Raw genomic sequence first — 18,945 nt, 5'->3', positions numbered from 1 at the left:
ATTCACATTTAACCTAATCCCCAAATTCCCCTTTTACTTACAGGGATGCTGTACTTTCCTCATGTCATGTCTCAAATTAATAATATATTCGTCAAAAGGAGAACAGTTGCAGTACAATGGCGAGGGGCACTAATTCGATAGGTATCTGAGAGACAGCACATGCACGATGGGCCATAATATCATTTCTCACCACCGTAAGAATCTGAGAGCTGCGCTTTTCACTGTCGGCGGCTCGTTGGTCCACGGTTATAATTCTCCCTTCGGAATGATCACATTTGAAATGCGAGAGGTCACGGGCCAAATCCCGGACGAGCCCCGCCATGTTTTACTCAAAGTTCAGCTTCTAACAGCCGCTCGACATGTGAGAAAACAGACGTATTTCACGTTAAAACGTGTGATTTTACGCCGATGTTCCCTTAGCATCCAAATCCCAGAGCAAAGTGAAACCCGCCAAACTGAGTAAAGTTAAAATATCTCAGAGGTACTCGGCTCTGTGACTCGTTGGATAACCGAAAGCCTTGTTTGGTTCCGGCCGATACTTGATCAGTATATCTTCCTGTCTGTACGCATAAGTTCACCTCAATTGGGATAAGCATACATTCAGCGTCAATCTCCACCTCTGCCCTGAATATGAGTGCGTCCTGGTTCTCTAGAGCTGAAAAGATGAGAGAAGCTGCTTTTTGAATTCGTCCCTTGGCTGCCGAATTCAAAGCATACAGGAAATCAATCCGGGCTGGCAAAGCTGGCTGGTCTGAATAAAAGGCGGTGACAGCCTATATTGTAAGCATGTTCTCGTCTTCTGGCCTCAACATTGGGTTCAACGTATCGGATGATAAGCACCGCTCCCATTGTCTGGTAATGGTTCTGCTATTCCCACTAACACTTCCTCTGGACCATCCTTTGTTACGTTATTGCCCGATTACCACCCACTTTGTCTTTCTCCATTGTGCCATGTATTATTTAATTACTCCTTCGTTCCGCTGCATCACAAGCGTTCCCATTTGACATTTCTCGCTGCGGATTTTTTCCAGGCGCTATTTTTGTTGAAAACATCTGTAATCTTTAACTTTTTCCTGAAATATCGGAATTATTATCCGACAGAACGTGAAACCGGATTCTTCCTCCACAAAATCTGCACGACCTGCCGAGTTTTACATATTTATCTGTTTTTATTCATTCTATTTCCGTGTCCCTTTTAAGGGGATTTGCTGTCTGTCCAAGATCATTCTCTGTCTCTGTAAAATGGTGTGCTATCAGATCCTCATCATTCTGTGTCTATTTCAAAGGGATGTGCTGTCTGTCCCGGATTTCCAATTTGAAATTTCAAAACCTGCCTTTGGAGGTTAAGGAATATTAGTTTGTTTGTGTGTTTCAGACTGGGCTGGTTTTACGTCCTTCCCTCCCTCCTTGTCTATCACCTGTGGCTTCAATAACAGTCTCTGCGCCGCGTGGTCCTGAGCCCCATTGCACAATTGCCTTCAGGGATGATCGAAATCTCACTTTATTCTTTTAAAAGGGAACTGCTGTCAGTCAAGGGTCATTCTGCATCTGGGTAAAAGGGATGTCCTTGCAATCCCGGATCATTCTGTGTCTGTTTAAATGGGCTGGTTGTCAGTTCCGGTTCATAATCTTTCCCTTTAAAACGGATTTTCTCATAAACCCGGCTCATCCTGTATTGTTTGAGAAGGAGTATGATTTCAGCTGCAATGACCGAATTGTTAAACTATAGTGTTCCAATTTACATTGGGGTTGCCTGCGCCGGTGCGCACCCAGATCGCAGTGCATCTGTTCATTCACTCGAAATATGCTCATCTTTTCCTAAATCCACTCCTTGATATTGCAGTTGCCCCGAATTTGCTCGCAATATATACAACAACACAATGAATGTTGCTGGCAGCGGCCGCGTGGCCTAATGGATAAGGCGTCTGACTTCGATGACAACCGCAAAGTTATCAGAAGATTGCAGGTTCGAGTCCTGCCGCGGTCAACTTAGCTCGCTACGAGACATTTTATATTCTTTGTTGTGATTCTGCCGAGAAACCAACCATCTCTTCCAGTCACTCACCTGAAGTGAAGGAAGGCTGTTTGCTCAAAGAAACTCATGGCAAGTTTTCATCATTGTCCATCTGCATGCACGGGCAGAGCAAGCTGTGAAGTGGACTTTCTTGCACATTATTTATGTTTGGATACAAAAAGCAGGAGATTGAATGGCTGACGATGTCTTATAGCAGAGACGAGGTGGCCGAGAGGTTAAGGCGATGGACTGCTAATCCATTGTGCTCTGCACGCATGGGTTCGAATCCCATTCTCGTCGTCGTTGGCTTGTAGCTTAACCACTTTTTGACATTCACATTTAACCTCATCGCCAAATTCCCCTTTTACTTTCAGGGATGCTGTACTTTCCTCATGTCATGTCTCAAATTAATAATATATTCGTCAAAAGGAGAACAGTTGCAGTACAATGGCGAGGGGCACTAATTAGATAGGTATCTGAGAGACAGCACATGCACGATGGGCCATAATATCATTTCTCACCACCGTCAGAATCTGAGAGCTGCGCTTTTCACTGTCGGCGGCTCGTTGGTCCACGGTTATGATTCTCCCTTCGGAATGATCACATTTGAAATGCGAGAGTCACGGGCCAAATCCCGGACGAGCCCCGCCATGTTTTACTAAAATTTCCGCTTCTAACAGCCGCTCGACATGTGAGACAACAGACGTATTTCACGTTAAAACGTGTGATTTTACGCCGATGTTCCCTTAGCATCCAAATCCCAGAGCAAAGTGAAACCTGCCAAACTGAGTAAAGTTAAAATATCTCAGAGGTACTCGGCTCTGTGACTCGTTGGATAACCGAAAGCCTTGTTTGGTTCCGGCCGATACTTGATCAGTATATCTTCCTGTCTGTACGCATAAGTTCACCTCAATTGGGATAAGCATACATTCAGCGTCAATCTCCACCTCTGCCCTGAATATGAGTGGGTCCTGGTTCTCTAGAGCTGAAAAGATGAGAGAAGCTGCTTTTTGAATTCGTCCCTTGGCTGCCGAATTCAAAGCATACAGGAAATCAATCCGGGCTGGCAAAGCTGCCTGGTCTGATTAAAAGGCGGTGACAGCCTATATTGTAAGCATGTTCTCGTCTTCTGGCCTCAACATTAGGTTCAACGTATCGGATGATAAGCACCGCTCCCATTGTCTGGTAATGGTTCTGCTATTCCCACTAACACTTCCTCTGGACCATCCTTTGTTACGTTATTGCCCGATTACCACCCACTTTGCCTTTCTCCATTGTGCCATGTATTATTTAATCACTCCTTCGTTCCGCTGCATCACAAACGTTCCCATTTGACATTTCTCGCTGCGTATTTTTTCCAGGCGCTATTTTTGTTGAAAACATCTGTAATCTTTAACTTTTTCCTGAAATATCGCAATTATTATCCGACAGAACGTGAAACCGGATTCTTCCTCCACAAAATCTGCACGACCTGCCGAGTTTTACATATTTATCTGTTTTTATTCATTCTATTTCCGTGTCCCTTTTAAGGGGATTTGCTGACTGTCCAAGATCATTCTCTGTCTCTGTAAAATGGTGTGCTATCAGACCCTCATCATTCTGTGTCTGTTTCAAAGGGATGTGCTGTCTGTCCCGGATTTCCAATTTGAAATTTCAAAACCTGCCTTTGGAGGTTAAGGAATATTAGTTTGTTTGTGTGTTTCAGACTGGGCTGGTTTTACGTCCTTCCCTCCCTCCTTGTCTATCACCTGTGGCTTCAATAACAGTCTCTGCGCCGCGTGGTCCTGAGCCCCACTGCACAATTGCCTTCAGGGATGATCGAAATCTCACTTTATTCTTTTAAAAGGGAACTGCTGTCAGTCAAGGGTCATTCTGCATCTGGGTAAAAGGGATGTCCTTGCAATCCCGGATCATTCTGTGTCTGTTTAAATGGGCTGGTTGTCAGTTCCGGTTCATAATCTTTCCCTTTAAAACGGATTTTCTCATAAACCCGGGTCATCCTGTATTGTTTGAGAAGGAGTATGATTTCAGCTGCAATGACCGAATTGTTAAACTATAGTGTTCCAATTTACATTGGGGTTGCCTGCGCCGGTGCGCACCCAGATCGCAGTGCATCTGTTCATTCACTCGAAATATGCTCATCTTTTCCTAAATCCACTCCTTGATATTGCAGTTGCCCCGAATTTGCTCGCAATATATACAACAACACAATGAATGTTGCTGGCAGCGGCCGCGTGGCCTAATGGATAAGGCGTCTGACTTCGATGACAACCGCAAAGTTATCAGAAGATTGCAGGTTCGAGTCCTGCCGCGGTCAACTTAGCTCGCTACGAGACATTTTATATTCTTTGTTGTGATTCTGCCGAGAAACCAACCATCTCTTCCAGTCACTCACCTGAAGTGAAGGAAGGCTGTTTGCTCAAAGAAACTCATGGCAAGTTTTCATCATTGTCCATCTGCATGCACGGGCAGAGCAAGCTGTGAAGTGGACTTTCTTGCACATTATTTATGTTTGGATACAAAAAGCAGGAGATTGAATGGCTGACGATGTCTTATAGCAGAGACGAGGTGGCCGAGAGGTTAAGGCGATGGACTGCTAATCCATTGTGCTCTGCACGCATGGGTTCGAATCCCATTCTCGTCGTCGTTGGCTTGTAGCTTAACCACTTTTTGACATTCACATTTAACCTCATCGCCAAATTCCCCTTTTACTTTCAGGGATGCTGTACTTTCCTCATGTCATGTCTCAAATTAATAATATATTCGTCAAAAGGAGAACAGTTGCAGTACAATGGCGAGGGGCACTAATTAGATAGGTATCTGAGAGACAGCACATGCACGATGGGCCATAATATCATTTCTCACCACCGTCAGAATCTGAGAGCTGCGCTTTTCACTGTCGGCGGCTCGTTGGTCCACGGTTATGATTCTCCCTTCGGAATGATCACATTTGAAATGCGAGAGTCACGGGCCAAATCCCGGACGAGCCCCGCCATGTTTTACTAAAATTTCCGCTTCTAACAGCCGCTCGACATGTGAGACAACAGACGTATTTCACGTTAAAACGTGTGATTTTACGCCGATGTTCCCTTAGCATCCAAATCCCAGAGCAAAGTGAAACCTGCCAAACTGAGGAAAGTTAAAATATCTCAGAGGTACTCGGCTCTGTGACTCGTTGGATAACCGAAAGCCTTGTTTGGTTCCGGCCGATACTTGATCAGTATATCTTCCTGTCTGTACGCATAAGTTCACCTCAATTGGGATAAGCATACATTCAGCGTCAATCTCCACCTCTGCCCTGAATATGAGTGCGTCCTGGTTCTCTAGAGCTGAAAAGATGAGAGAAGCTGCTTTTTGAATTCGTCCCTTGGCTGCCGAATTCAAAGCATACAGGAAATCAATCCGGGCTGGCAAAGCTGCCTGGTCTGATTAAAAGGCGGTGACAGCCTATATTGTAAGCATGTTCTCGTCTTCTGGCCTCAACATTAGGTTCAACGTATCGGATGATAAGCACCGCTCCCATTGTCTGGTAATGGTTCTGCTATTCCCACTAACACTTCCTCTGGACCATCCTTTGTTACGTTATTGCCCGATTACCACCCACTTTGCCTTTCTCCATTGTGCCATGTATTATTTAATCACTCCTTCGTTCCGCTGCATCACAAACGTTCCCATTTGCCATTTCTCGCTGCGTATTTTTTCCAGGCGCTATTTTTGTTGAAAACATCTGTAATCTTTAACTTTTTCCTGAAATATCGCAATTATTATCCGACAGAACGTGAAACCGGATTCTTCCTCCACAAAATCTGCACGACCTGCCGCGTTTTACATATTTATCTGTTTTTATTCATTCTATTTCCGTGTCCCTTTTAAGGGGATTTGCTGTCTGTCCAAGATCATTCTCTGTCTCTGTAAAATGGTGTGCTATCAGACCCTCATCATTCTGTGTCTGTTTCAAAGGGATGTGCTGTCTGTCCCGGATTTCCAATTTGAAATTTCAAAACCTGCCTTTGGAGGTTAAGGAATATTAGTTTGTTTGTGTGTTTCAGACTGGGCTGGTTTTACGTCCTTCCCTCCCTCCTTGTCTATCACCTGTGGCTTCAATAACAGTCTCTGCGCCGCGTGGTCCTGAGCCCCACTGCACAATTGCCTTCAGGGATGATCGAAATCTCACTTTATTCTTTTAAAAGGGAACTGCTGTCAGTCAAGGGTCATTCTGCATCTGGGTAAAAGGGATGTCCTTGCAATCCCGGATCATTCTGTGTCTGTTTAAATGGGCTGGTTGTCAGTTCCGGTTCATAATCTTTCCCTTTAAAACGGATTTTCTCATAAACCCGGGTCATCCTGTATTGTTTGAGAAGGAGTATGATTTCAGCTGCAATGACCGAATTGTTAAACTATAGTGTTCCAATTTACAGTGGGGTTGCCTGCGCCGGTGCGCACCCAGATCGCAGTGCATCTGTTCATTCACTCGAAATATGCTCATCTTTTCCTAAATCCACTCCTTGATATTGCAGTTGCCCCGAATTTGCTCGCAATATATACAACAACACAATGAATGTTGCTGGCAGCGGCCGCGTGGCCTAATGGATAAGGCGTCTGACTTCGATGACAACCGCAAAGTTATCAGAAGATTGCAGGTTCGAGTCCTGCCGCGGTCAACTTAGCTCGCTACGAGACATTTTATATTCTTTGTTGTGATTCTGCCGAGAAACCAACCATCTCTTCCAGTCACTCACCTGAAGTGAAGGAAGGCTGTTTGCTCAAAGAATCTCATGGCAAGTTTTCATCATTGTCGATCTGCATGCACGGGCAGAGCAAGCTGTGAAGTGGACTTTCTTGCACATTATTTATGTTTGGATACAAAAAGCAGGAGATTGAATGGCTGACGATATATTATAGCAGAGACGAGGTGGCCGAGAGGTTAAGGCGATGGACTGCTAATCCATTGTGCTCTGCACGCATGGGTTCGAATCCCATTCTCGTCGTCGTTGGCTTGCAGCTTAAACACTTTTTGACATTCACATTTAACCTAATCCCCAAATTCCCCTTTTACTTACAGGGATGCTGTACTTTCCTCATGTCATGTCTCAAATTAATAATATATTCGTCAAAAGGAGAACAGTTGCAGTACAATGGCGAGGGGCACTAATTCGATAGGTATCTGAGAGACAGCACATGCACGATGGGCCATAATATCATTTCTCACCACCGTAAGAATCTGAGAGCTGCGCTTTTCACTGTCGGCGGCTCGTTGGTCCACGGTTATAATTCTCCCTTCGGAATGATCACATTTGAAATGCGAGAGGTCACGGGCCAAATCCCGGACGAGCCCCGCCATGTTTTACTCAAAGTTCAGCTTCTAACAGCCGCTCGACATGTGAGAAAACAGACGTATTTCACGTTAAAACGTGTGATTTTACGCCGATGTTCCCTTAGCATCCAAATCCCAGAGCAAAGTGAAACCCGCCAAACTGAGTAAAGTTAAAATATCTCAGAGGTACTCGGCTCTGTGACTCGTTGGATAACCGAAAGCCTTGTTTGGTTCCGGCCGATACTTGATCAGTATATCTTCCTGTCTGTACGCATAAGTTCACCTCAATTGGGATAAGCATACATTCAGCGTCAATCTCCACCTCTGCCCTGAATATGAGTGCGTCCTGGTTCTCTAGAGCTGAAAAGATGAGAGAAGCTGCTTTTTGAATTCGTCCCTTGGCTGCCGAATTCAAAGCATACAGGAAATCAATCCGGGCTGGCAAAGCTGGCTGGTCTGAATAAAAGGCGGTGACAGCCTATATTGTAAGCATGTTCTCGTCTTCTGGCCTCAACATTGGGTTCAACGTATCGGATGATAAGCACCGCTCCCATTGTCTGGTAATGGTTCTGCTATTCCCACTAACACTTCCTCTGGACCATCCTTTGTTACGTTATTGCCCGATTACCACCCACTTTGTCTTTCTCCATTGTGCCATGTATTATTTAATTACTCCTTCGTTCCGCTGCATCACAAGCGTTCCCATTTGACATTTCTCGCTGCGGATTTTTTCCAGGCGCTATTTTTGTTGAAAACATCTGTAATCTTTAACTTTTTCCTGAAATATCGGAATTATTATCCGACAGAACGTGAAACCGGATTCTTCCTCCACAAAATCTGCACGACCTGCCGAGTTTTACATATTTATCTGTTTTTATTCATTCTATTTCCGTGTCCCTTTTAAGGGGATTTGCTGTCTGTCCAAGATCATTCTCTGTCTCTGTAAAATGGTGTGCTATCAGATCCTCATCATTCTGTGTCTATTTCAAAGGGATGTGCTGTCTGTCCCGGATTTCCAATTTGAAATTTCAAAACCTGCCTTTGGAGGTTAAGGAATATTAGTTTGTTTGTGTGTTTCAGACTGGGCTGGTTTTACGTCCTTCCCTCCCTCCTTGTCTATCACCTGTGGCTTCAATAACAGTCTCTGCGCCGCGTGGTCCTGAGCCCCATTGCACAATTGCCTTCAGGGATGATCGAAATCTCACTTTATTCTTTTAAAAGGGAACTGCTGTCAGTCAAGGGTCATTCTGCATCTGGGTAAAAGGGATGTCCTTGCAATCCCGGATCATTCTGTGTCTGTTTAAATGGGCTGGTTGTCAGTTCCGGTTCATAATCTTTCCCTTTAAAACGGATTTTCTCATAAACCCGGCTCATCCTGTATTGTTTGAGAAGGAGTATGATTTCAGCTGCAATGACCGAATTGTTAAACTATAGTGTTCCAATTTACATTGGGGTTGCCTGCGCCGGTGCGCACCCAGATCGCAGTGCATCTGTTCATTCACTCGAAATATGCTCATCTTTTCCGAAATCCACTCCTTGATATTGCAGTTGCCCCGAATTTGCTCGCAATATATACAACAACACAATGAATGTTGCTGGCAGCGGCCGCGTGGCCTAATGGATAAGGCGTCTGACTTCGATGACAACCGCAAAGTTATCAGAAGATTGCAGGTTCGAGTCCTGCCGCGGTCAACTTAGCTCGCTACGAGACATTTTATATTCTTTGTTGTGATTCTGCCGAGAAACCAACCATCTCTTCCAGTCACTCACCTGAAGTGAAGGAAGGCTGTTTGCTGAAAGAATCTCATGGCAAGTTTTCATCATTGTCGATCTGCATGCACGGGCAGAGCAAGCTGTGAAGTGGACTTTCTTGCACATTATTTATGTTTGGATACAAAAAGCAGGAGATTGAATGGCTGACGATGTCTTATAGCAGAGACGAGGTGGCCGAGAGATTAAGGCGATGGATTGCTAATCCATTGTGCTCTGCACGCATGGGTTCGAAGCACATTCTCGTCGTCGTTGTCTTGCAGCTTAACCACTTTTTGACATTCACATTTAATCTCATCGCCAAATTCCCCTTTTACTTTCAGGGATGCTGTACTTTCCTCATGTCATGTCTCAAATTAATAATATATTCGTCAAAAGGAGAACATTTGCAGTACAATGGCGAGGGGCACTAATTAGATAGGTATCTGAGAGACAGCACATGCACGATGGGCCATAATATCATTTCTCACCACCGTCAGAATCTGACAGCTGCGCTTTTCACTGTCGGCGGCTCGTTGGTCCACGGTTATGATTCTCCCTTCGGAATGATCACATTTGAAATGCGAGAGTCACGGGCCAAATCCCGGACGAGCCCCGCCATGTTTTACTCAAATTTCCTCTTCTAACAGACTCTCGACATGTGAGAAAACAGACGTATTTCACGTTAAAACGTGTGATTTTACGCCGATGGTCCCTTAGCATCCAAATCCCAGAGCAAAGTGAAACCCGCCAAACTGAGTAAAGTTAAAATATCTCAGAGGTACTCGGCTCTGTGACTCGTTGGATAACCGAAAGCTTTGTTTGGTTCCGGCCGATACTTGATCAGTATATCTTCCTGTCTGTACGCATAAGTTCACCTCAATTGGGATAAGCATACATTCAGCGTCAATCTCCACCTCTGCCCTGAATATGAGTGCGTCCTGGTTCTCTAGAGCTGAAAAGATGAGAGAAGCTGCTTTTTGAATTCGTCCCTTGGCTGCCGAATTCAAAGCATACAGGAAATCAATCCGGGCTGGCAAAGCTGCCTGGTCTGATTAAAAGGCGGTGACAGCCTATATTGAAAGCATGTTCTCGTCTTCTGGCCTCAACATTAGGTTCAACGTATCGGATGATAAGCACCGCTCCCATTGTCTGGTAATGGTTCTGCTATTCCCACTAACACTTCCTCTGGACCATCCTTTGTTACGTTATTGCCCGATTACCACCCACTTTGCCTTTCTCCATTGTGCCATGTATTATTTAATCACTCCTTCGTTCCGCTGCATCACAAACGTTCCCATTTGACATTTCTCGCTGCGTATTTTTTCCAGGCGCTATTTTTGTTGAAAACATTTGTAATCTTTAACTTTTTCCTGAAATATCGGAATTATTATCCGACAGAACGTGAAACCGGATTCTTCCTCCACAAAATCTGCACGACCTGCCGAGTTTTACATATTTATCTGTTTTTATTCATTCTATTTCCGTGTCCCTTTTAAGGGGATTTGCTGTCTGTCCAAGATCATTCTCTGTCTCTGTAAAATGGTGTGCTATCAGACCCTCATCATTCTGTGTCTGTTTCAAAGGGATGTGCTGTCTGTCCCGGATTTCCAGTTTGAAATTTCAAAACCTGCCTTTGGAGGTTAAGGAATATTAGTTTGTTTGTGTGTTTCAGACTGGGCTGGTTTGACGTCCTTCCCTCCCTCCTTGTCTATCCCCTGTGGCTTCAATAACAGTCTCTGCGCCGCGTGGTCCTGAGCCCCACTGCACAATTGCCTTCAGGGATGATCGAAATCTCACTTTATTCTTTTAAAAGGGAACTGCTGTCAGTCAAGGGTATTTCTGCATCTGGGTAAAAGGGATGTCCTTGCAATCCCGGATCATTCTGTGTCAGTTTAAATGGGCTGGTTGTCAGTTCCGGTTCATAATCTTTCCCTTTAAAACGGATTTTCTCATAAACCCGGGTCATCCTGTATTGTTTGAGAAGGAGTATGATTTCAGCTGCAATGACCGAATTGTTAAACTATAGTGTTCCAATTTACATTGGGGTTGCCTGCGCCGGTGCGCACCCAGATCGCAGTGCATCTGTTCATTCACTCGAAATATGCTCATCTTTTCGTAAATCCACACCTTGATGTTGCAGTTGCCCCGAATTTTCTCCCAATATACACAACAACACAATGCACGTCGTGTAGCCTGAAGGATAAGGCGTCTGTCTTCGATGAAAACCGCGAAATTATCAGAAGAGTCCTGCCACGGTCAACTTAGCTCGCTGCGTGAAATGTTTGATTCTTTGTTTTGATACTGCCGAGAAACCAACCATCTCTTCCAGTCACTCACCTGAAGTAAAGGAAGGCTGTTTGCTTATAGAATCTCATGGCAAGTTTTCATCATTGTCGATCTGCATGCACGGGCAGAGCAAGCTGTGAAGTGGACTTTCTTGCACATTATTTATGTTTGGATACAAAAAGCAGGAGATTGAATGGCTGACGATGTATTAAGGCAGAGACGAGGTGGCCGAGAGGTTAAGGCGATGGACTGCTAATCCATTGTGATCTGCACGCATGGGTTCGAATCCCATTCTCGTCGTCGTTGGCTTGCAGCTTAACCACTTTTTGACATTCACATTTCATCTCATCTCCAAATTCCCCTTTTACTGACAGGGATGCTGTACTTTCCTCAGTCATGTCTCAAATTAATAATATATTCGTCAAAAGGAGAACAGTTGCAGTACAATGGCGAGGGGCACTAATTCGATAGGTATCTGAGAGACAGCACATGCACGATGGGCCATAATATCATTTCTCACCACCGTCAGAATCTGAGAGCTGCGCTTTTCACTGTCGGCGGCTCGTTGGTCCACGGTTATAATTCTCCCTTCGGAATGATCACATTTGAAATGCGAGAGGTCACGGGCCAAATCCCGGACGAGCCCCGCCATGTTTTACTCAAAGTTCAGCTTCTAACAGCCGCTCGACATGTGAGAAAACAGACGTATTTCACGTTAAAACGTGTGATTTTACGCCGATGTTCCCTTAGCATCCAAATCCCAGAGCAAAGTGAAACCCGCCAAACTGAGTAAAGTTAAAATATCTCAGAGGTACTCGGCTCTGTGACTCGTTGGATAACCGAAAGCCTTGTTTGGTTCCGGCCGATACTTGATCAGTATATCTTCCTGTCTGTACGCATAAGTTCACCTCAATTGGGATAAGCATACATTCAGCGTCAATCTCCACCTCTGCCCTGAATATGAGTGCGTCCTGGTTCTCTAGAGCTGAAAAGATGAGAGAAGCTGCTTTTTGAATTCGTCCCTTGGCTGCCGAATTCAAAGCATACAGGAAATCAATCCGGGCTGGCAAAGCTGGCTGGTCTGAATAAAAGGCGGTTACAGCCTATATTGTAAGCATGTTCTCGTCTTCTGGCCTCAACATTGGGTTCAACGTATCGGATGATAAGCACCGCTCCCATTGTCTGGTAATGGTTCTGCTATTCCCACTAACACTTCCTCTGGACCATCCTTTGTTACGTTATTGCCCGATTACCACCCACTTTGTCTTTCTCCATTGTGCCATGTATTATTTAATTACTCCTTCGTTCCGCTGCATCACAAGCGTTCCCATTTGACATTTCTCGCTGCGTATTTTTTCCAGGCGCTATTTTTGTTGAAAACATCTGTAATCTTTAACTTTTTCCTGAAATATCGGAATTATTATCCGACAGAACGTGAAACCGGATTCTTCCTCCACAAAATCTGCACGACCTGCCGAGTTTTACATATTTATCTGTTTTTATTCATTCTATTTCCGTGTCCCTTTTAAGGGGATTTGCTGTCTGTCCAAGATCATTCTCTGTCTCTGTAAAATGGTGTGCTATCAGATCCTCATCATTCTGTGTCTATTTCAAAGGGATGTGCTGTCTGTCCCGGATTTCCAATTTGAAATTTCAAAACCTGCCTTTGGAGGTTAAGGAATATTAGTTTGTTTGTGTGTTTCAGACTGGGCTGGTTTTACGTCCTTCCCTCCCTCCTTGTCTATCACCTGTGGCTTCAATAACAGTCTCTGCGCCGCGTGGTCCTGAGCCCCATTGAACATTTGCCTTCAGGGATGATCGAAATCTCACTTTATTCTTTTAAAAGGGAACTGCTGTCAGTCAAGGGTCATTCTGCATCTGGGTAAAAGGGATGTCCTTGCAATCCCGGATCATTCTGTGTCTGTTTAAATGGGCTGGTTGTCAGTTCCGGTTCATAATCTTTCCCTTTAAAACGGATTTTCTCATAAACCCGGCTCATCCTGTATTGTTTGAGAAGGAGTATGATTTCAGCTGCAATGACCGAATTGTTAAACTATAGTGTTCCAATTTACAGTGGGGTTGCCTGCGCCGGTGCGCACCCAGATCGCAGTGCATCTGTTCATTCACTCGAAATATGCTCATCTTTTCCTAAATCCACTCCTTGATATTGCAGTTGCCCCGAATTTGCTCGCAATATATACAACAACACAATGAATGTTGCTGGCAGCGGCCGCGTGGCCTAATGGATAAGGCGTCTGACTTCGATGACAACCGCAAAGTTATCAGAAGATTGCAGGTTCGAGTCCTGCCGCGGTCAACTTAGCTCGCTACGAGACATTTTATATTCTTTGTTGTGATTCTGCCGAGAAACCAACCATCTCTTCCAGTCACTCACCTGAAGTGAAGGAAGGCTGTTTGCTGAAAGAATCTCATGGCAAGTTTTCATCATTGTCGATCTGCATGCACGGGCAGAGCAAGCTGTGAAGTGGACTTTCTTGCACATTATTTATGTTTGGATACAAAAAGCAGGAGATTGAATGGCTGACGATGTCTTATAGCAGAGACGAGGTGGCCGAGAGATTAAGGCGATGGATTGCTAATCCATTGTGCTCTGCACGCATGGGTTCGAAGCCCATTCTCGTCGTCGTTGTCTTGCAGCTTAACCACTTTTTGACATTCACATTTAATCTCATCGCCAAATTCCCCTTTTACTTTCAGGGATGCTGTACTTTCCTCATGTCATGTCTCAAATTAATAATATATTCGTCAAAAGGAGAACATTTGCAGTACAATGGCGAGGGGCACTAATTAGATAGGTATCTGAGAGACAGCACATGCACGATGGGCCATAATATCATTTCTCACCACCGTCAGAATCTGACAGCTGCGCTTTTCACTGTCGGCGGCTCGTTGGTCCACGGTTATGATTCTCCCTTCGGAATGATCACATTTGAAATGCGAGAGTCACGGGCCAAATCCCGGACGAGCCCCGCCATGTTTTACTCAAATTTCCTCTTCTAACAGACTCTCGACATGTGAGAAAACAGACGTATTTCACGTTAAAACGTGTGATTTTACGCCGATGGTCCCTTAGCATCCAAATCCCAGAGCAAAGTGAAACCCGCCAAACTGAGTAAAGTTAAAATATCTCAGAGGTACTCGGCTCTGTGACTCGTTGGATAACCGAAAGCTTTGTTTGGTTCCGGCCGATACTTGATCAGTATATCTTCCTGTCTGTACGCATAAGTTCACCTCAATTGGGATAAGCATACATTCAGCGTCAATCTCCACCTCTGCCCTGAATATGAGTGCGTCCTGGTTCTCTAGAGCTGAAAAGATGAGAGAAGCTGCTTTTTGAATTCGTCCCTTGGCTGCCGAATTCAAAGCATACAGGAAATCAATCCGGGCTGGCAAAGCTGCCTGGTCTGATTAAAAGGCGGTGACAGCCTATATTGAAAGCATGTTCTCGTCTTCTGGCCTCAACATTAGGTTCAACGTATCGGCTGATAAGCACCGCTCCCATTGTCTGGTAATGGTTCTGCTATTCCCACTAACACTTCCTCTGGACCATCCTTTGTTACGTTATTGCCCGATTACCACCCACTTTGCCTTTCTCCATTGTGCCATGTATTATTTAATCACTCCTTCGTTCCGCTGCATCACAAACGTTCCCATTTGACATTTCTCGCTGCGTATTTTTTCCAGGCGCTATTTTTGTTGAAAACATTTGTAATCTTTAACTTTTTCCTGAAATATCGGAATTATTATCCGACAGAACGTGAAACCGGATTCTTCCTCCACAAAATCTGCACGACCTGCCGAGTTTTACATATTTATCTGTTTTTATTCATTCTATTTCCGTGTCCCTTTTAAGGGGATTTGCTGTCTGTCCAAGATCATTCTCTGTCTCTGTAAAATGGTGTGCTATCAGACCCTCATCATTCTGTGTCTGTTTCAAAGGGATGTGCTGTCTGTCCCGGATTTCCAGTTTGAAATTTCAAAACCTGCCTTTGGAGGTTAAGGAATATTAGTTTGTTTGTGTGTTTCAGACTGGGCTGGTTTGACGTCCTTCCCTCCCTCCTTGTCTATCCCCTGTGGCTTCAATAACAGTCTCTGCGCCGCGTGGTCCTGAGCCCCACTGCACAATTGCCTTCAGGGATGATCGAAATCTCACTTTATTCTTTTAAAAGGGAACTGCTGTCAGTCAAGGGTCATTCTGCATCTGGGTAAAAGGGATGTCCTTGCAATCCCGGATCATTCTGTGTCAGTTTAAATGGGCTGGTTGTCAGTTCCGGTTCATAATCTTTCCCTTTAAAACGGATTTTCTCATAAACCCGGGTCATCCTGTATTGTTTGAGAAGGAGTATGATTTCAGCTGCAATGACAGAATTGTTAAACTATAGTGTTCCAATTTACATTGGGGTTGCCTGCGCCGGTGCGCACCCAGATCGCAGTGCATCTGTTCATTCACTCGAAATATGCTCATCTTTTCGTAAATCCACACCTTGATGTTGCAGTTGCCCCGAATTTTCTCCCAATATACACAACAACACAATGCACGTCGTGTAGCCTGAAGGATAAGGCGTCTGTCTTCGATGAAAACCGCGAAATTATCAGAAGAGTCCTGCCACGGTCAACTTAGCTCGCTGCGTGAAATGTTTGATTCTTTGTTTTGATACTGCCGAGAAACCAACCATCTCTTCCAGTCACTCACCTGAAGTAAAGGAAGGCTGTTTGCTTATAGAATCTCATGGCAAGTTTTCATCATTGTCGATCTGCATGCACGGGCAGAGCAAGCTGTGAAGTGGACTTTCTTGCACATTATTTATGTTTGGATACAAAAAGCAGGAGATTGAATGGCTGACGATGTATTAAGGCAGAGACGAGGTGGCCGAGAGGTTAAGGCGATGGACTGCTAATCCATTGTGATCTGCACGCATGGGTTCGAATCCCATTCTCGTCGTCGTTGGCTTGCAGCTTAACCACTTTTTGACATTCACATTTCATCTCATCTCCAAATTCCCCTTTTACTGACAGGGATGCTGTACTTTCCTCAGTCATGTCTCAAATTAATAATATATTCGTCAAAAGGAGAACAGTTGCAGTACAATGGCGAGGGGCACTAATTCGATAGGTATCTGAGAGACAGCACATGCACGATGGGCCATAATATCATTTCTCACCACCGTCAGAATCTGAGAGCTGCGCTTTTCACTGTCGGCGGCTCGTTGGTCCACGGTTATAATTCTCCCTTCGGAATGATCACATTTGAAATGCGAGAGGTCACGGGCCAAATCCCGGACGAGCCCCGCCATGTTTTACTCAAAGTTCAGCTTCTAACAGCCGCTCGACATGTGAGAAAACAGACGTATTTCACGTTAAAACGTGTGATTTTACGCCGATGTTCCCTTAGCATCCAAATCCCAGAGCAAAGTGAAACCCGCCAAACTGAGTAAAGTTAAAATATCTCAGAGGTACTCGGCTCTGTGACTCGTTGGATAACCGAAAGCCTTGTTTGGTTCCGGCCGATACTTGATCAGTATATCTTCCTGTCTGTACGCATAAGTTCACCTCAATTGGGATAAGCATACATTCAGCGTCAATCTCCACCTCTGCCCTGAATATGAGTGCGTCCTGGTTCTCTAGAGCTGAAAAGATGAGAGAAGCTGCTTTTTGAATTCGTCCCTTGGCTGCCGAATTCAAAGCATACAGGAAATCAATCCGGGCTGGCAAAGCTGCCTGGTCTGATTAAAAGGCGGTGACAGCCTATATTGTAAGCATGTTCTCGTCTTCTGGCCTCAACATTAGGTTCAACGTATCGGATGATAAGCACCGCTCCCATTGGCTGGTAATGGTTCTGCTATTCCCACTAACACTTCCTCTGGACCATCCTTTGTTACGTTATTGCCCGATTACCACCCACTTTGCCTTTCTCCATTGTGCCATGTATTATTTAATCACTCCTTCGTTCCGCTGCATCACAAACGTTCCCATTTGACATTTCTCGCTGCGTATTTTTTCCAGGCGCTATTTTTGTTGAAAACATCTGTAATCTTTAACTTTTTCCTGAAATATCGCAATTATTATCCGACAGAACGTGAAACCGGATTCTTCCTCCACAAAATCTGCACGACCTGCCGAGTTTTACATATTTATCTGTTTTTATTCATTCTATTTCCGTGTCCCTTTTAAGGGGATTTGCTGTCTGTCCAAGATCATTCTCTGTCTCTGTAAAATGGTGTGCTATCAGACCCTCATCATTCTGTGTCTGTTTCAAAGGGATGTGCTGTCTGTCCCGGATTTCCAATTTGAAATTTCAAAACCTGCCTTTGGAGGTTAAGGAATATTCGTTTGTTTGTGTGTTTCAGACTGGGCTGGTTTTACGTCCTTCCCTCCCTCCTTGTCTATCACCTGTGGCTTCAATAACAGTCTCTGCGCCGCGTGGTCCTGAGCCCCACTGCACAATTGCCTTCAGGGATGATCGAAATCTCACTTTATTCTTTTAAAAGGGAACTGCTGTCAGTCAAGGGTCATTCTGCATCTGGGTAAAAGGGATGTCCTTGCAATCCCGGATCATTCTGTGTCTGTTTAAATGGGCTGGTTGTCAGTTCCGGTTCATAATCTTTCCCTTTAAAACGGATTTTCTCATAAACCCGGGTCATCCTGTATTGTTTGAGAAGGAGTATGATTTCAGCTGCAATGACCGAATTGTTAAACTATAGTGTTCCAATTTACAGTGGGGTTGCCTGCGCCGGTGCGCACCCAGATCGCAGTGCATCTGTTCATTCACTCGAAATATGCTCATCTTTTCCTAAATCCACTCCTTGATATTGCAGTTGCCCCGAATTTGCTCGCAATATATACAACAACACAATGAATGTTGCTGGCAGCTGCCGCGTGGCCTAATGGATAAGGCGTCTGACTTCGATGACAACCGCAAAGTTATCAGAAGATTGCAGGTTCGAGTACTGCCGCGGTCAACTTAGCTCGCTACGAGACATTTTATATTCTTTGTTGTGATTCTGCCGAGAAACCAACCATCTCTTCCAGTCACTCACCTGAAGTGAAGGAAGGCTGTTTGCTGAAAGAATCTCATGGCAAGTTTTCATCATTGTCGATCTGCATGCACGGGCAGAGCAAGCTGTGAAGTGGACTTTCTTGCACATTATTTATGTTTGGATACAAAAAGCAGGAGATTGAATGGCTGACGATATCTTATAGCAGAGACGAGGTGGCCGAGCGGTTAAGGCGATGGACTGCTAATCCATTGTGCTCTGCACGCATGGGTTCGAATCCCGTTCTCGTCGTCGTTGGCTTGCAGCTTAACCACTTTTTGACATTCACATTTAACCTCATCGCCAAATTCCCCTTTTACTTTCAGGGATGCTGTACTTTCCTCATGTCATGTCTCAAATTAATAATATATTCGTCAAAAGGAGAACATTTGCAGTACAATGGCGAGGGGCACTAATTAGATAGGTATCTGAGAGACAGCACATGCACGATGGGCCATAATATCATTTCTCACCACCGTCAGAATCTGAGAGCTGCGCTTTTCACTGTCGGCGGCTCGTTGGTC

The 18,945-nt window shown here is 44.7% G+C and overlaps 13 non-coding genes across 13 annotated transcripts; all 13 read left to right on the top strand.

Moving 5' to 3' along the window:
- The first annotated feature begins 1,898 nt into the window (after window positions 1-1,898).
- On the top strand, window positions 1,899-1,987 carry trnar-ucg (transfer RNA arginine (anticodon UCG)). Its single transcript is given in 2 exon segments — window positions 1,899-1,935; window positions 1,952-1,987. It is a non-coding gene; the product is annotated as a tRNA-Arg (tRNA).
- A 245-nt stretch (window positions 1,988-2,232) lies between these two features.
- Window positions 2,233-2,314, top strand: trnas-gcu (transfer RNA serine (anticodon GCU)). Its single transcript has one exon. It is a non-coding gene; the product is annotated as a tRNA-Ser (tRNA).
- Window positions 2,315-4,242: 1,928 nt separating this feature from the next.
- Window positions 4,243-4,331, top strand: trnar-ucg (transfer RNA arginine (anticodon UCG)). The gene is given in 2 exon segments: window positions 4,243-4,279; window positions 4,296-4,331. It is a non-coding gene; the product is annotated as a tRNA-Arg (tRNA).
- A 245-nt stretch (window positions 4,332-4,576) lies between these two features.
- Window positions 4,577-4,658, top strand: trnas-gcu (transfer RNA serine (anticodon GCU)). Its single transcript has one exon. It is a non-coding gene; the product is annotated as a tRNA-Ser (tRNA).
- A 1,928-nt stretch (window positions 4,659-6,586) lies between these two features.
- On the top strand, window positions 6,587-6,675 carry trnar-ucg (transfer RNA arginine (anticodon UCG)). Its single transcript is given in 2 exon segments — window positions 6,587-6,623; window positions 6,640-6,675. It is a non-coding gene; the product is annotated as a tRNA-Arg (tRNA).
- Window positions 6,676-6,920: 245 nt separating this feature from the next.
- On the top strand, window positions 6,921-7,002 carry trnas-gcu (transfer RNA serine (anticodon GCU)). Its single transcript has one exon. It is a non-coding gene; the product is annotated as a tRNA-Ser (tRNA).
- Window positions 7,003-8,931: 1,929 nt separating this feature from the next.
- trnar-ucg (transfer RNA arginine (anticodon UCG)) lies at window positions 8,932-9,020 on the top strand. Its single transcript is given in 2 exon segments — window positions 8,932-8,968; window positions 8,985-9,020. It is a non-coding gene; the product is annotated as a tRNA-Arg (tRNA).
- Window positions 9,021-9,265: 245 nt separating this feature from the next.
- On the top strand, window positions 9,266-9,347 carry trnas-gcu (transfer RNA serine (anticodon GCU)). Its single transcript has one exon. It is a non-coding gene; the product is annotated as a tRNA-Ser (tRNA).
- Window positions 9,348-11,584: 2,237 nt separating this feature from the next.
- On the top strand, window positions 11,585-11,666 carry trnas-gcu (transfer RNA serine (anticodon GCU)). Its single transcript has one exon. It is a non-coding gene; the product is annotated as a tRNA-Ser (tRNA).
- Window positions 11,667-13,594: 1,928 nt separating this feature from the next.
- On the top strand, window positions 13,595-13,683 carry trnar-ucg (transfer RNA arginine (anticodon UCG)). The gene is given in 2 exon segments: window positions 13,595-13,631; window positions 13,648-13,683. It is a non-coding gene; the product is annotated as a tRNA-Arg (tRNA).
- Window positions 13,684-13,928: 245 nt separating this feature from the next.
- Window positions 13,929-14,010, top strand: trnas-gcu (transfer RNA serine (anticodon GCU)). Its single transcript has one exon. It is a non-coding gene; the product is annotated as a tRNA-Ser (tRNA).
- A 2,237-nt stretch (window positions 14,011-16,247) lies between these two features.
- trnas-gcu (transfer RNA serine (anticodon GCU)) lies at window positions 16,248-16,329 on the top strand. The gene has a single exon. It is a non-coding gene; the product is annotated as a tRNA-Ser (tRNA).
- A 2,262-nt stretch (window positions 16,330-18,591) lies between these two features.
- trnas-gcu (transfer RNA serine (anticodon GCU)) lies at window positions 18,592-18,673 on the top strand. The gene has a single exon. It is a non-coding gene; the product is annotated as a tRNA-Ser (tRNA).
- The last annotated feature ends 272 nt before the right edge of the window (window positions 18,674-18,945 follow it).

Source organism: Pristiophorus japonicus, unplaced genomic scaffold (genome assembly GCF_044704955.1).
Source record: "Pristiophorus japonicus isolate sPriJap1 unplaced genomic scaffold, sPriJap1.hap1 HAP1_SCAFFOLD_73, whole genome shotgun sequence".
NCBI lineage: Eukaryota > Metazoa > Chordata > Chondrichthyes > Pristiophoridae > Pristiophorus > Pristiophorus japonicus.
The sequence above is the reverse complement of the archived record's forward strand: the minus strand, read 5'-3'. Positions and strand labels throughout refer to the sequence as shown.